The sequence below is a fragment of the Arachis ipaensis genome, chromosome B9, assembly GCF_059453495.1.
Source record: "Arachis ipaensis isolate K30076 ecotype BB chromosome B9, ASM5945349v1, whole genome shotgun sequence".
Lineage (NCBI taxonomy): Eukaryota > Viridiplantae > Streptophyta > Magnoliopsida > Fabales > Fabaceae > Arachis > Arachis ipaensis.
In genome coordinates, this window is record NC_142444.1 from 122,492,314 (window position 1) to 122,509,373 (window position 17,060).

Here is a 17,060-nt window from a genome sequence, read left to right on the forward strand (position 1 = left end):
GGAATTACTGCTCGCTGCATCTATTTAAATTCCTCTAAATTCATATGACTTGTTGTTTGCTGCTGTTTTAATCCGGGAACGCTCAAATTACTACCAGAATATTGTCAAATTTTTCTAAATTTTTATGCTATTAATTTCCAATTGTGAACTGAATTTGGAACTGTGACTTTATTCCTACTTGATTACTGCTAAATTCAATTCATGAATTGGTCAGCTAGCATTTCCATCCCTTCTTTGCTTCCCTTTATCTGAACTACTTGTTTGATGGCAACAAGGAACTATTTGATGAAATTCTATGTCAAATAGAACCTTGATTGACCAAGTGATTTTGAACGTCTTTTCTGTTCTTAATTTCGTTTCAAGTTAGGTCAATACCCTTTTGTTTCTGGCTTTCTGTCTGCTTGCTTATTTACCTGCTTTTCTTCCCTCTGCTTTATTTAATATTCTGTATCCTGTAATTTCTATTTTCAGGATGTCTGACAGGGGAAAAGGCAAAGCCAAGGTCACCTCAAGTAAGAGGAAAAGGTCGCAGCCATCCACTAAACCAGCGACCTCAGGCTTATCTGAGCGAAAGCTTAATGAGAAGGATAAGGCTGACCAAGCTACGCCTTCTAACCACCCATATAAGTTTGCCAACCTATATTGTGAGCTCAGATTTGAGCACTTTGTTAAGCGGAACCTCATTGTGGAAAAGAGACTAGATGTACCCTCCGATCTGAAGCAGTATACTGAAAGTCGGATTACGGAGAGGGGTTGGATATTTCTGGACAGCGAGCTAGTGCGAGTGAACAAGACTTGGGTCTGGGAATTCTATTGCAATTACTACTGAGCGACCCTTGATTCCGTTCATCTCAGAGACAAGCAGATTCTGATTACAGAGGAGGCTATTGAGGACATCCTCCACTTTCAGCCTAAGATCAGTGATAAGGATACCTTCCATTAGGCTGAGGAGGATATTAAATGCATGACTTTTGATTGGAACACAGTGCATCGTACGGTTGCCCTTCCTGATGCCCCTTGGGAGCAAGAATCCTCGAAAGAGACTCCGAGAGGCATTAAGTTTGATTATCTGACAAAGGAGGCCAAGCTATGCCAGCAGATCCTATACACCTATATCATGCCCAATACTCATTCTACTGAGGTCCCAGCTGATATGATAGTTCTGATTTGGTGTGTCTTAGAGGGGAAGGAGCTGTACCTTCCACGACACATCAGGAGATACATGTACCAGGCCAATATCAGAAACAACCTGCCATTCCCTTGTTTGGTCACACAGCTAGCTCACCGGGCTGAGGTACCCTAGGAGCAGAGTGATGAGGCACCAGCCGTTCACGGTAAGGAGAAGATTATCCCTTGGGGTGACTGGTTTGGTGACCGCCCAGTAGCCCGGTGCAGAGACCGAGCAGCCATAGCAGCAGCTACTGAGCCGACTACTTCTTCAGCTGCAGCAGGACCATTGGCACCATCTTGACCAGCACCTTCATCTGCATCACAGCTGGTCTACCGTCTTGTGCAGTGCCTTTTTGAGCGCCTTGATCAGATGGAGCACCGCAATCAGTGATGCTATGAGCAGTCTGAGCGTCGCAACAAGCGACGCTATACACATCTGAAGCTGATTGTGACTTCGGGGCGTACTGACATCCCTTCTGAGCCTGACACACCTTCGGAGCACTCTAAGGAGGAGCATGAGTAGGAGGAGGCACAACACGAGGAGACTCAGCCTGAGCACCCTACAGAGCCACAGGCACCTGCACAGCCACAGTCGCCAGAGCCAGAGACACATCCTTCGACAGACGACGATAGAGATGTAGTTGGCGATGATCGTTCTCACCCGACTTGATTGAGAGTATCGAGGATGATGCTGTGATTTAAGTGTGGGGAGGTCGCCGTCTCCAGCGGACTATATTTTGGTGAACCATTTCAGACTTTTGTTCTATTTTGCTTTATTTTGTATTTTGCTTTACTTTGTTTTATTTTTCTTTTAGTACTTGCAGATTTTTATTTTATTGTACTTTTATTATTTTTACTTTGTTGCATTTTGTACTTTGGGCTTGTATATATCTTAGATATTTAGCTTGAATTGCACTTTTAGTTTATTAGTTGTGATTTGGAAAAATGTGGATTATTGAGCTTAGTTTACCCTTTTGCATATGAGAATTTGGTTTGATTGAAAATAGGGAGTAAACTAAAAACTTTTAGCTTTTCATAATCACAACATTTTATTTAGTATATATATAATAATAAATGTTGGTCAATTTGTTAAAAATTTCAAGAAATACATTTTTCTTAGAACGGGCATTTAAGATTCACATTGATTTGAGTTAAAACTTTTTGTAACTTGCATGATATATATATATATATATATATATAAAATTAGAATATGGTTTTTGAGTTAAGAGCACACAACCCGTGAGTTTCTGAGCTTAATTATATGGTTATATTATTTAAGCATGATTTTTATTCTTGTGTGTTTTCTTCTCTATGATTGCAATCTTTGGTTTGTTCCATTCTATATGTCCATTATTTAGTGTATGTTAATGCATTTATGTGATTGAGGCCATCATTTGATATTAGCTCACTTATCCCAAATAGCCTACCATTTAATGTGCCTTTGTTTGCCGCTTTGAGCCTTTTTAACCCCCAATTATTCTTTATATCACCACATCACTAGCCTTAAGTGGAAAATAATTAATTACCCCATTTGAATCTTTGGTTAGCTTAAGATAGAGATTGTGTGTCAATTAAGTGTGGGAAAATGTGGGAACTTTGGTTGATGAGAATGTGTATTGTTTTTATTGACAAAAATCCTGGTCACGTGTACACGTGACTCACGCGTACGCGTCGCTTGTCTTTTGCGCCAGTCACGCATACGCGTGGCTTACGCGTACGCGTCGCTGCTAGCTTCTCAAAACAATGTTTTCTTGCGTTCCTTCCACTTTTGCATGCTTCCTTTTCGTCCTCTAAGCCATTCCTGCCCTATAAACCCTGAAAACACTCAGCAAACATATCACGATATCGAATGGTAATAAGGGGATTAAAATTAGTAAATTTGAGGCCAAAGAAGCATGTTTTCAATCAAAGCACGGAATTAGGAAAGAAAATGCAAAATATGCAATTTATGTGAATGAGTGTAGGAATAATGGATAAAATCTATTAAATTAAGCACAAGATAAACCCTGAAAATGGAGTTTATCAAAAAGCCTATGATCCTGATCAACCCATGATGGAGGAGGTTAATTACATGGAAAATTCCTCAAGGAATCCCAACACTGAGCTTTATGGAAACACCTACAATCCATCATGGAGGAATCATCCTAACTTTTTATGGAAGGATCAACAGAAGCCCAGCAAAGGCTTCAATAACAATCAAGGTGGAAGAAACCAGAATAGGTTTAATAACAGACCATTCCACCTTCTCAGCAATAGATGGAAACTTCTAAGCAGAGCCTTTCTGATTTAGCCACCATAGTCTCCGATCTCTCTAAGACCACTCATAGTTTCATGATAGAAACTAGGTCCTCCATTAGGAATCTAGAGGTACAGATTGGTCAACTGAGCAAGAAGATCCTTGAGATCCCTTCTAACACTCTTCCAAGTAACACTGAAGTGAACCCAAGAGAAGAGTGCAAGGCCATCACTATAGAAGTTAAGGCCGAATCTGAAGGGAAGGCTTTGGCGTTGAACGCCAGCAAGGGAGCAGCTGGACGTTCAACGCCCAAAGAGGACCAAGTGCTAGCGTTGAACGCCAACAAGGGAGTAGCTAGGCAATCAACACCCACTAAGGACTTCCCTGTTGAGGAACTAAAGGAGACCAAGGCTCACGAGGAGACCATAGAGGTTTCCTTGAATGCCTTGTTGCAAATTATGGATTCTGAAGAATACTCTTCCTCTGATGAGGAAGAAGAAACTAGGGAAGAGCAAATTGCTCGATACTTAGGAATTCTGATGAAGCTGAATGCCAAATTGTTTGGAACAGTGATGACTGCGCATCATATCATGCTTTTCTATGCTTTTTCATACAAGAAATTAATTAATCATGCTTAATTATTGAGTACTTTTGTGCGTAAATCATAGATTAATTTCAATTCTTTGATTTGGTTTAATTTGTAGAAAAAAGAAGTAAAAAGCACAAAACAAGCATGAAAAAAGAAAAGAGCTTAAAAGGTGAAGTAGAGAAGAGAAGAAGCAAGGGAGGAGGCATTGATGACGTTGGTAACACCACCAACGCCAGCAACAACGCCACATCCAAGGGCGTTACCAACGCTGGTAACACCAGCTCAAGGATTTGTGGCGTTACCAATGCTGCTAATGCCAGTGCTAACGCTAGAGTGGCAAGAATGGATAGCGTTAGTGGCACTAACACCGGCACCAACACCAAGGGTACACCTCTTGTAGCGTTAGTGGCACCAATGCCAGCACCAATGCCAGAAGGATACTCATAGAGAGCGTTAGTGTGGCTAACGCCACAAATAACACCACTCTTGTAGCGTTAGTGTGGCTAACGCCAGCGATAACGCTTGCAACCCTTGGCAGCCTGACCTTGTCTTCTTCAAAGGAGCATAACTTGATCTACAAAGCTCCAAGTGAGGTGATTTCAGTGGCATTGGAAAGTAGGAATCTAAAGTTTTCCAAGCATATATGACACTACATGGTGGACCGATGAGCGGATATTTTATACGCTTTTTGACATCATTTTCATTTAGTTTTTAGTATTTTTATTTAGTTTTTATTAAGTTTTTATAGGTTTTAGTGTTAAAATCACATTTTTGGATTCTACTATGAGTTTTTGTGTTTTCGGGCAATTTCAGGTGTTTCTGACTGAAATTGAGGAGCTGGAGCAGAAGTCTGATTTAGAGACAGAGAAAGCACTGCAGATGCTGTCTATATTTGACCTGCCAGCATTCAGAAGAGCTTTTCTGGAGCTACAGAAGTCCAAATGGAGCGCTCTCAATGGCTATGGAAAGCTGACTTCTAGAGGTTTCCAATATATAATAGTTCATACTTTGCTTCGGATTAAAAGGCCCAAAACTGGCGTCCAACGCCAGCTTCCTACCCCCTTCCAGGCATCCAGCGCCTAAAAAGCAGAGCCCAGTGTCCAAAGGCCCAGAGTAGACCCCCTAGCTGGCATTCCATGTGCCAGAGGCCTCATGGCACATGGATCTCATAAAAGCTCAGCCCAAACACTCACCAAGTGGGCCTCTGATGAGCGGATATTTTATACGTTTTTTGGGGTTAATTTCATATAGTTTTTAGTATGTTTTAGTTAGTTTTTAGTTTATTTTCATTAGTTTATAGGCAAAATTCATATTTCTGGACTTTACTATGAGTTTGTGTGTTTTTCTGTAATTTCAGGTATTTTCTGGCTGAAATTGAGGGAGCTGAGCAAAAATCTGATTCAGGCTGAAAAAGGACTGCTGATGTTGTTGGATTCTGACCTCTCTGCACTCGGAATAGAATTTCTGGAGCTACAAGAGTCCAAATGGCGCGCTTCCAATTGCGTTGGAAAGTAGACATCCAGGGCTTTCCAGCAATATATAATAGTCTATACTTTGCTCAAGGATAGACGATGTAAACTGGCGTTCAATGCCAGTTTCATGCTGCAGTCTGGCGTCCAGCGCCAGAAACAAGTTACAAGTTGGAGTTCAACGCCAGAAAAGGATCCAAAGCTGGTGTTGAACGCCCAAAACAGCCCTATGCACGTGATTAGCTTAAGTCTCAGCCCCAGCACACACCAAGTGGGCCCCAGAAGTGGATTTCTACACTATCTATCATAGTTTACTCATTTTCTGTAAACCTAGGTTACTAGTTTAGTATTTAAACAACTTTTAGAGATTTATTTTGTATCTCATGACATTTTAGATCTGAACTTTGTACCTTTTGACGGCATGAGTCTCTAAACTCCATTGTTGGGGGTGAGGAGCTCTGCTGTGTCCCGATGAATTAATGCAAGTATTTCTGTTTTCCATTCAAACATGCGTGTTCCTATCTAAGATATCCATTCGCACTTCAACATGAATGTGATGAACGTGACAATCATCATCATTCCCCCACGAACGCGTGCCTGACAACCACTTCCGTTCCACGGTAGAATGAATGAATATCTCTTGGATCTCTAAATCAGAATCCTCGTGGTATAAGCTAGATTGATGGCATCATTCAAGAGAATCCGGAAAGTCTAAGCCTTGTCTGTGGTATTCCGAGTAGGATTCAGGGATTGAATGACTGTGACGAGCTTCAAACTCGAGAGTGCTGGGCGTAGTGACAGACGCAAAAGGATAGTAAATCCTATTCCGGTACGATTGAGAACCTGTAGATGATTAGCCGTGCGGTGACAGCGCATTTGGACCCTTTTCACTGGAAGGATGGATGGTAGCCATTGACAACGGTGATCCACCAACACACAGCTTGCCATAGGAGGACGTGCGTGCGTGAATCAGAAAATAGAGGAAAGCAAAATTTCAGAAGACAAAGCATCTCCAAAACTCCAACATATTCTCCATTACTGCATACCAAGTATTTATTTTATGTTCCCTTGTTCATTTACAAGTCAACTGATAATTCTAATTGACCTCCTGACTAAGAATAATAAGATAACCATAGCTTGCTTCAAACCGACAATCTCCGTGGGATTCGCCCCTTACTCACGTAAGGTATTACTTGGACGACCCAGTGCACTTGTTGGTTAGTGGTACTAGTTGTGAAAAGTGTGATTCACAATTCGTGCAATCTGCTAGCTGCTGACACGCTATTTGTGTTTGACACAGTGTGTCTGCAGGCGTTTGAAACGCTGAAAGCCAAGCTGGTCACAGCACCAGTTATTTCTGCACCAGATTGGACATTACCATTTGAGCTAATGTGTGATGCCAGTGATCACGCCATTGGTGCAGTATTGGGACAGAGGCATGACAAGCTTCTGCATGTCATTTATTATGCTAGCCGCATTTTAAATGATGCCCAGAAAAATTACACAACCACAGAAAAAGAATTGCTTGCAGTGGTTTATGCCATTGACAAGTTTAGATCATACTTAGTAGGATCAAAGGTGATTGTGTATACTGACCATGCTGCTCTTAAATATCTACTCACAAAGCAGGTTTCAAAACCCAGGCTCATAAGATGGGTGTTGCTTCTGCAAGAGTTTGATATAGAAATAAGAGACAGAAAAGGGACAGAGAACCAAGTGGCTGATCATCTGTCCCGGATAGAGCCAATAGAAGGGACGTCCCTCCCCTCTCTTGAGATCTCTGAGACTTTTTCAGATGAGCATTTATTTGCCATTCAGGAAACACCATGGTTTGCAGACATTGCAAACTATAAGGCTGCAAGGTTCATACCTAAAGAGTATAACAGGCAACAAAAGAAAAAATTAATCATTGATGCAAAGTACTACTTGTGGGATGAATCCTATCTCTTTAAGAGATGTGCAGATGGAATAATCCGTAGGTGTGTGCCTAGAGAAGAAGCACAGAGGATCCTATGGCACTGCCATGGATCACAATATGGAGGCCATTTCGGAGGTGAGCGAACAGCCACCAAGGTCCTCCAATGTGGTTTCTATTGGCCCACACTCTATAAAGATTCCCGAGAGTTTGTACGTAACTGTGACAGTTGCCAAAGAGCTGGTAATCTGCCTCATGGTTACGCCATGCCTCAACAAGGAATCTTGGAGATTGAGTTATTTGACGTATGGGGAATTGACTTCATAGGACCTTTCCCACCATCATACTCAAACACTTATATTCTGGTGGTAGTTGACTACGTATCAAAATGGATAGGGGCCGTTGCCACACCCACCAATGATACTAAAACAGTGCTGAAATTCCTCCAGAAATATATCTTCAGCAGGTTTGGGGTCCCTAGAGTACTAATCAGTGATGGGGGCACTCACTTCTGCAACAAACAGCTTTACTCTGCCATGGTCCGGTATGGGATTCGCCACAAGGTGGCAACTCCATATCATCCACAAACTAATGGGCAAGCTGAAGTCTCCAACAGAGAGCTAAAAAGAATCCTAAAACGGACTGTAAATACCCGTAGAAAGGATTGGGCAAGAAGCTTGGATGATGTTCTGTGGGCATACAGAACAGCATTCAATACTCCTATAGGGACCTCTCCATACCAATTGGTCTATGGTAAGGCCTGTCACCTGCCCGTGGAACTGGAACATAAAGCCTATTGGGCAACCAGATTCCTGAACTTTGATGCCAAATTAGCTGGAGAAAAAAGATTGCTCCATCTAAATGAGCTAGAGGAATTCAGATTCACTGCTTTCGAAAATGCCAAGCTTTATAAAGAAAAATAAAAAAAGTGGCATGACAGAAAGCTGTCATCTAGAATCTTTGAACCAGAACAAAAGGTTCTGTTGTTTAACTCTAGGCTCAGGCTATTCCCCGGGAAACTGAAGTCTCGGTGGAGGGGACCATATGTGATTACAAGTGTATCACCATATGGTTATGTGGAGCTTCAAGATATTGATTCTGATAAGAAATTCATTGTTAATGGACAGAGAATCAAGCACTATCTTGAAGGTAATGTTGAGCAAGAGTGCTCAAGGCTGAAGCTAGATTAAAAGCTCAGCAAGGTCCAGCTAAAGACAATAAAGAAGTGCTTGTTGGGAGGCAACCCAGCCATGGGGCATCACTTCCTCTAAGCATTTTGCCCTATTCTTGATTTTATTTGTTTATATAAAGTTCACTGATACTAAGGTAAAGAATCAATTATATAAGTTCACAGGGTTACAGAAGGATTCTGCACACAAAACAGAGAAAAAGGAGCTCACTGGCAAGAAAACGCCAGTAAGAGTCTGTTTTGGGCGTTCAACGCCCAAAAGAAGCATCCACTGGGCGTTGAACGCCAGTAAGGATAGCCATCTGGGCGTTAAACTCCAGAAAGAAGCATCTTCTGAGCATTGAACGCCAGAAAGAAGCTCCTTCTGGGCGTTTAACGCCAGATTTACAGCGTCCTGGGCGTTCAGAAAAACGCCCAGTGACAAAGGAGTTCCTGGCGTTCAACGCCAGAAAGAGGCAACAGCTGGGCGTTGAACACCCAGGAGAGGCAGCATTTGAGCGTTGAACGCCCAAAACATGCAGCGTTTGGGCGTTCAAACGCCAGGATGGTGGGGAGGAGGTGAATTCGTTTTCACTTCATATTTTTCATTCTAATTTTAATTTTCATGTTTCAATTCATGATTTCTTACATAAACATGTTAAGAACCCTGATTTCTAAAATCCCTAATTTCTAAAAACCCTATTTTAAAAATATCAAATGTATCTTAATCCATAAGCACAAATCCCTCTTTATCCAATTCAACTCTTTTTCAAAATTTTCAAAACAAATCTATCTCTTTCCATTCAAAAATCTTTTCAACTAATCAATATCTTTTTCAAATCTCCATACTATCTTTTTCAAAAAAAAATCCAAATCTATCTTTTTCAAATATCTTTCATATCTTTTCTTATCATACTTAAATTTTTCTTAAAAATCATATCTTCTATCTTATCTTCCTTTGTATTTTCGAAAACCCACCCCCCTCTCCCTTTAAATATGGGTTCGGCCTCCCTCCCCTCCCATCCACAATTGCACCTAGCTCTCCTTCTCTCCCTCTCCTTTCTTTTCTTTTTGCTTGAGGGCAAGCAAACCTCTAAGTTTGGTGTGCTTATCCGTGATCACTAAGATCATGGCTCCTAAAGGAAAACAACCCACTCCAAGAGGCAAGAAAGAAAGCGTTCCAAAACCACTTTGGAATCAAGGGAAGTTCTTAACTAAAGAACATTCAGACCATTATTACAAAATAATGGGTCTAAGATCAGTGATCCCGGAAGTTAGATTCGATCTGAAAGAAGACGAATATCCGGAGATCCAGGAGCAAATTCGAATCAGGAACTGGGAGATCCTAGCTAATCCTGAAACGAAAGTGGGAAGGAATATGGTCCAGGAGTTCTATGCTAATATATGGCAAACAGACAAGCAAAAATTATCTGGATCTGTTTTCTATGACTATCGGACCTTGGTCAGAGGAAAGATTGTTCATACCCACCCTGACAAGATCAGGGAGATCTTAAAGCTACCTCAGCTGAAAGATGATCCAGACTCCTTCAATAGGAGAATGATGAGAACTGACAAGGGCCTGGATAAGATTCTAGAGGATATATGTATCCCTGGAGCCAGGTGGACCACCAGCACGAAGGGTGTTCCAAATCAACTCAAAAGAGAAGATCTCAAACCAGTCGCCAGAGGATGGCTGGACTTCATTGGGCATTCTCTGCTGCCCACTAGCAACCGTTCTGAAGTCACTATTAGAAGAGCAGTGATGATCCATTGCATCATGATGGGAAAAGAAGTGGAAGTTCATCAACTGATTTCAACTGAATTCTACAAAATTGCAAACAAAAATTCCAAAGATGCTAGGTTGGCTTATCCAAGCTTGATTTCTATGCTCTGCAAGGACGCTGGAGTAAGGATGGGAATAACTGAGTATATCTCAGTTGAGCGGCCAATCACCAAAGCATCAATGGAAAAACAACAAGCACAAGATGACCCCATCAAGAAGAAAACACAGGAATTTCTCCCAGAAATCCCTCAATCTGAATACTGGGAGTATCTTGAAACATCTATTACCAAGATGCAAGAAGCTATGGAACAAATAAAGAAAGAACAGAAGGAACAAAGTAGCATTCTTTGCTATTTGCTTAAAGAACAGGAGGAGCAAGGGCGTGATCTAAGGGAATTGAAGCGCCAGAAATGATCTCTTGAAGGACCAAGCACCCCGCAGATTAGAGGAACATCCACTTCCCAGAACAAAGGTTGTTAAATTCTAATTTTTGCTTTAACTCTGTGATAGTTGTTATTATAGGAGTTTACCTTAGAAAGTAGATATAAGTAGTAGTAATTAGCATACCTATTTTGATCTTAATTTCAATTAAGTTATAATTTATTTTTCTCATCATCAGTAAACATGAATAAAATAGTAGATCTTTAGAATAAGAGGCAATAAATTTCGAGTTTTAACAAGAAAAATTCTAATTATTTACATGTGGTGGCAATGCTTTCTGTCTTCTGAAGGAATGCTTGAACAGTGCATATGTCTTTTGAATTTGATGTTTAAGACTGTTAAATATGTTGGCTCTTGAAAGAATGATGAACATGAGACATGTTATTGATAATCTGAAAAATCATAAAAATGATTCTTGAAGCAAGAAAAAGCAGCAAAGAACAAAGCTTGCAGAAAAAAAAATAGAGAAAGAAAAAGAGAAAGCAAGCAGAAAAAGCCAAAGCTCTTAAAACCAAAAGGCAAGAGCAAAAAGCCAATAGCCCTTAAAACCAAAAGGCAAGGGTAAATAAAAAGGATCCCAAGGCTTTGAGCATCAGTGGATAGGAGGGCCCAAAGGAATAAAATCCTGGCCTAAGCGGCTAAACCAAGCTGTCCCTAACCATGTGCTTGTGGCGTGAAGGTGTAAAGTAAAAACTTGAGACTGAGCGGTTACAGTCAAGGTCCAAAGCAAAAGAAGAGTGTGCTTAAGAACCCTGGACACCTCTAATTGGGGACTTTAGCAAAGCTGAGTCACAATCTAAAAAGGTTCACCCAATTATGTGTCTGTGGCATTTATGTATCCGGTGGTAATACTGGAAAACAAAGTGCTTAGGGCCACGGCCAAGACTCATAAAGTAGCTGTGTTCAAGAATCATCATACTGAAATAGGAGAATCAATAACACTATCTGAATTCTAAGTTCCTATAGATGCCAATCACTCTGAGCTTCAATGGATAAAGTGAGGTGCCAAAACTGTTCGGAAGCAAAAAGCTACTAGTCCCGCTCATCTAATTAGAATCTGAGCTTCACTCAAAAAACTCTGAGACATTATTACTTCTTGACTTATTAATATTCTATTTTATTTATCTAGTTGCTTGGGGACAAGCAATAGTTTAAGTTTGGTGTTGTGATGAGCGGATATTTTATACGCTTTTTGGGGTTAATTTCATATAGTTTTTAGTATGTTTTAGTTAGTTTTTAGTTTATTTTCATTAGTTTATAGGCAAAATTCATATTTCTGGACTTTACTATGAGTTTGTGTGTTTTTTATAATTTCAGGTATTTTCTGGCTGAAATTGAGGGAGCTGAGCAAAAATCTGATTCAGGCTGAAAAAGGACTGCTGATGCTGTTGGATTCTGACCTCTCTGCACTCGGAATGGAATTTATAGAGCTACAGGAGTCCAAATGGCGCGCTTCCAATTGCGTTGGAAAGTAGACATCCAGAGCTTTCCAGCAATATATAATAGTCCATACTTTGCTCAAGGATAGATGATGTAAATTGGCGTTCAACGCCAGTTTCATGCTGCAGTCTGGCGTCCAGCGCCAGAAACAAGTTACAAGTTGGAGTTCAACGCCAGAAAAGGATCCAAAGCTGGCGTTGAACGCCTAAAACAGCCCTATGCACGTGATTAGCTTAAGTCTCAGCCCCAGCACACACCAAGTGGGCCCCAGAAGTGGATTTCTGCACTATCTATCATAGTTTACTCATTTTCTGTAAACCTAGGTTACTAGTTTAGTATTTAAACAACTTTTAGAGATTTATTTTGTATCTCATGACATTTTAGATCTGAACTTTGTACCTTTTGACGGCATGAGTCTCTAAACTCCATTGTTGGGGGTGAGGAGCTCTGCTGTGTCCCGATGAATTAATGCAAGTATTTCTGTTTTCCATTCAAACATGCGTGTTCCTATCTAAGATATCCATTCGCACTTCAACATGAATGTGATGAATGTGACAATCATCATCATTCTCCCACGAACGCGTGCCTGACAACCACTTCCGTTCCACCGTAGAATGAATGAATATCTCTTGGATCTCTAAATCAGAATCCTCGTGGTATAAGCTAGATTGATGGCAGCATTCAAGAGAATCCGGAAAGTCTAAACCTTGTCTGTGGTATTCCGAGTAGGATTCATGGATTGAATGACTGTGATGAGCTTCAAACTCGAGAGTGCTGGGCGTAGTGACAGACGCAAAAGGATAGTAAATCCTATTCCGGTACGATTGAGAACCTGCAGATGATTAGCCGTGCGGTGACAGCGCATTTGGACCCTTTTCACTGGAAGGAATTGATGGTAGCCATTGACAACGGTGATCCACCAACACACAGCTTGCAATAGGAGGACGTGCGTGCGTGAATCAGAAAACAGAGGAAAGCAAAATTTCAGAAGACAAAGCATCTCCAAAACTCCAACATATTCTCCATTACTGCATACCAAGTATTTATTTTATGTTCCCTTGTTCATTTGCAAGTCAACTGATAATTCTAATTGACCTCCTGACTAAGAATAATAAGATAACCATAGCTTGCTTCAAACCGACAATCTCCGTGGGATTCGACCCTTACTCACGTAAGGTATTACTTGGACGACCCAGTGCACTTGCTGGTTAGTGGTACTAGTTGTGAAAAGTGTGATTCACAATTCGTGCACCAGCCTCAGAAGTGGATTTTAGCGCTAAATAGACTGTTTTACCCTTACTAGTCATCTGTTTAGTATTTAAAGGATTCTATTCATGTAACTCATAGAATAACACATACTCTCCGATTCAGGAGAGAATCATTCACATTTTTATCTTTGTTTTTATTTTCAGGTATAGAGAGGAGGAGTCCTGCTGAGTCCTATGAATAAATAAAAGTACTATTTCTTCTTCATCGTGGTAAACAGGACGATCTGAAAAATTGGCTCTGTTCATAACATTAAAATAAACATGCCTGACAAACACCCGCGTCTACTTGGGTTTGTGTGAATACTTGGCCGGAAAGCACGAACCAACATCTATGTTTATACATCGCTCAGACAATTAATCCACGATTTCGTTGGGGACTTCTCGAGACACCAGTTCAGCCGATCTCCGGGGAGATTAGGGTCTCCGTGGTATAGGCTAGAATCCATAGAAGCAGCGTTCTCTGATCCGGAAGATTCGACCCTGTTTGTGGCGATTTGAGTAGAATCATCAAGAGAACGATTTGCTAAGAGCTTCACCTTTCGTCAGATTGAATGACCACGGGCAATTGCGTTTAACCTGTAGCAGAGGAGATCAAGGACCATTGGCGTGGCTTTGATCACTTACAGTCTGCCATAGAAGAAGATCATTCACAAGTAAAGAAGATATTAGTACCAGAGTTACTTCAAGAAGACAAAGCAACTCCGACTCTCAACTCTATTCCTATCCTTATTTCTATTGAACATCCAGCATTTATGACATATAATCCAACTCCTTCTGATTCAGCCTGACTAAGACTTGCAAGACAACCATAGCTTGCTTCAAGCTACAATCCTCGCGAGATCGACTCTGACTCACTCAGGTATTACTTGGACGACCCAGTGCACTTGCTGGTGCTGTTGCTGTTGTACGAAATAGTGTGGGTTTTGCGTATACGCTCACCAAGTTTTTGGCGCCATTCCCAGAGATTGTTGAGTTTGGACAAACTGCAGGATTGTCTTACTCCTTAGATTAGGTAAGTTTATCTTATTTTATTTTAATTAAGTCTTTAATTTTGGTTTTCTTCTTCATAATTTTTGAAAATTTCAAAAACTTTTTCAAAAATATTTTTCTTTTCTTTGTTTGATCTTTGTTCTTGTTTTGAGTCTTTTGTTTTTGTTCTTGTTGTTTTTTTTTCGATTTTTATGAGTCTTTGAGTCTTTTATTTTTATTTTCTTCTTCTTTAAAGTTTCAAAAATTTTAAAACCTTTTTAAAAAAATATTTTTCTTTTCTTTGTTTAATCCTTGCATTTTTTGAATGTGTCTATGTTCTTGGTTTGAGTCTTTGTGTCTTTTGATGCACGGAAAACTTGTCTCGTAACAAATTTCCTTCGGAAAGTGCACCGAATTCGTCGTCAAGTAAAAACTCACAATAGAGTGAGGTCGAATCCCACAGAGATTGATTGATCAAGCAACTTTAATTAGAGGAATGTTCTAGTTGAGCGAACCAAAATTTGAGTTGAGAATTGTAGAAAATTAAATGGCGGGAAAGTAAATATCAGAAACAGTAAATGCTAGAAATAAAGAGCTGAATGTAAATGGCGGAAAGTAAATTGCAGAATCTTAAATGGGAATGGGGTAATTGCTCATAAAAGTAAATGGCAGAAATTAAAGAGAATGGGTAAGATCAGAAATGGGGAGTTCATTGGGCTCGGGAGATGTTGCATTCTCCGGATAAAGTTCATTTTCATCTCTTCCTCAATCAATGCATTCATTGATCTCCTTGGCAATCTTAAGTGATTGAATTACAATTCCTTGCAATTCAATCTCTCAAATCTTGATCAATAGCCAATTCCTTGGTCAATTGCTCATGAGAAGAGATGAAGTATGGTCACTGATTATACCACATGCATTTCCCAAACCAAGTGTTGGAAGGATTATAGTCACATATCCATCCAAACCCAATTTGGTCCAGCATGAGAAAGTATTTCTAGCATGATCTCTTCATTCTTCTTTCAAGGTTCAGAAGAGATCCAAGTTTGAATAGCTTCTTTTCCAAGATAACTACCCAATTGGATGAAGATCGAAAGCTTTCTAGTAAAATCAAGAGAAAAGATAGAAGAAGAAGAATGAAAACTAATATTGATCCATCAAATTACAACAGAGCTCCCTAACCCAATGAAAGGGGTTTAGTTGTTCATAGCTCTGGAAAATGAAAGCAAAGATGGAGAATACATGATGAAAGAAAAACTAGAAGTGCAGAGTAAAAATACAGAGAGTAGTTCTATGCCAAAGGCTCTCTAAAGTTTTCAGCTCCCCAAACTAATTCAAAGCTACTCCTATATATACTACTCTTCTGATCTTCTAGTTGGCTCTTCAAGTCTTGGGTATGGGCCTTTGGATCTTGAGTTTGAAGCAGTTCTCTTCTTCTTTGGGCTTAGCTTTACTTGCAGAGAGAAAATGTGAAGTGGGTAGGGACATTGGCTCAGGACGTTAGTGGTGTTAACGTTAAGTGAAAGTGTGGTTCGAGAACGTTAGTGACAATCACCTTTTTCACTAACGTTCCTCACCCAAGTATGAGCTACGTTAACCTTAACGTTAGTGGCACAAACGTTACCACTAACGTTGCCTCTTGGTCCTTCGCACACGTTATTGGGACTTACCTTTTCCAATAACGTTGAGAAGCCTCCCCCTTCATTATGTTAGAGTCCACATTAACTTAGTTAACGTGGCTCTTAACGTTAGCTTGCCAATCCTTCGAGAACGTTAGTGACACTTACCTTTGTCACTAACGTTCCAATATGCCCCTATTTCCCACGTTAGAGTCCACGCTAACTAGGTTAACGTGGCTTCTAACGTAGCAATGCTAGCCATCTCCAACGTTAGTGACAAAGGTGAGTGTCACTAACGTTGGCTCATCATTCCCTTATCCACGTTAGCTTCCACGTTAACTAAGTTAACGTGGGAGTTAACGTGGCTCATAGTGGCTTGTGTGGGTTCATTCCAACGTTAGTGACAAAGGTATGTGTCACTAACATTGGTGATCACATGCTATCTCCACGTTAGCTTCCACGTTAACTAAGTTAACGTGGGAGTTAATGTGGCTTAATGAGGCTTGGCCAACGTTAGTGACAAAGGTGAATGTCACTAACGTTGGCTTCTCTTTTTGCTTCTTAACGTTAGAGTCCACGTTAACTAAGTTAACGTGGCTCTTAACGTGGCCACTTATGAGCTTGGTCCAACGTTAGTGACAAAGGTAAGTGTCACTAACGTTGGCTCCATTTTCTTTCTTCCACGTTAGAGTTCACGTTAACTTAATTAACGTGACTCTTAACGTGGGTTATGATGGCTTCGAGGGCGTTATTGGTGATTACTTTTCTCATTAACTTTGCAAGTTAGCTCCCATTTCACGTTAGAGGTCACGTTAGTTAGATTAACGTGGCTGCTAACGTGGTTCTTCCTTGCTTCCTTTGTCCTGAAATCAAGCAATAAAGTGCATCAAAGTTCTAGTCTAAGTCATGGGAAATGCAACATTCAATTTGTCATTAAATTCATGCAAAATCCTCATGAAATCATGTAAAGTGCAACATGTATGCTTGAATCAA

At 40.5% G+C, this 17,060-nt stretch overlaps 1 pseudogene; it reads left to right on the forward strand.

Annotated features, from left to right (window-relative positions):
- Positions 1–472: 472 nt before the first annotated feature.
- On the forward strand, positions 473–1,561 carry LOC148546164 (uncharacterized; annotated as a pseudogene).
- Positions 1,562–17,060: the final 15,499 nt, after the last annotated feature.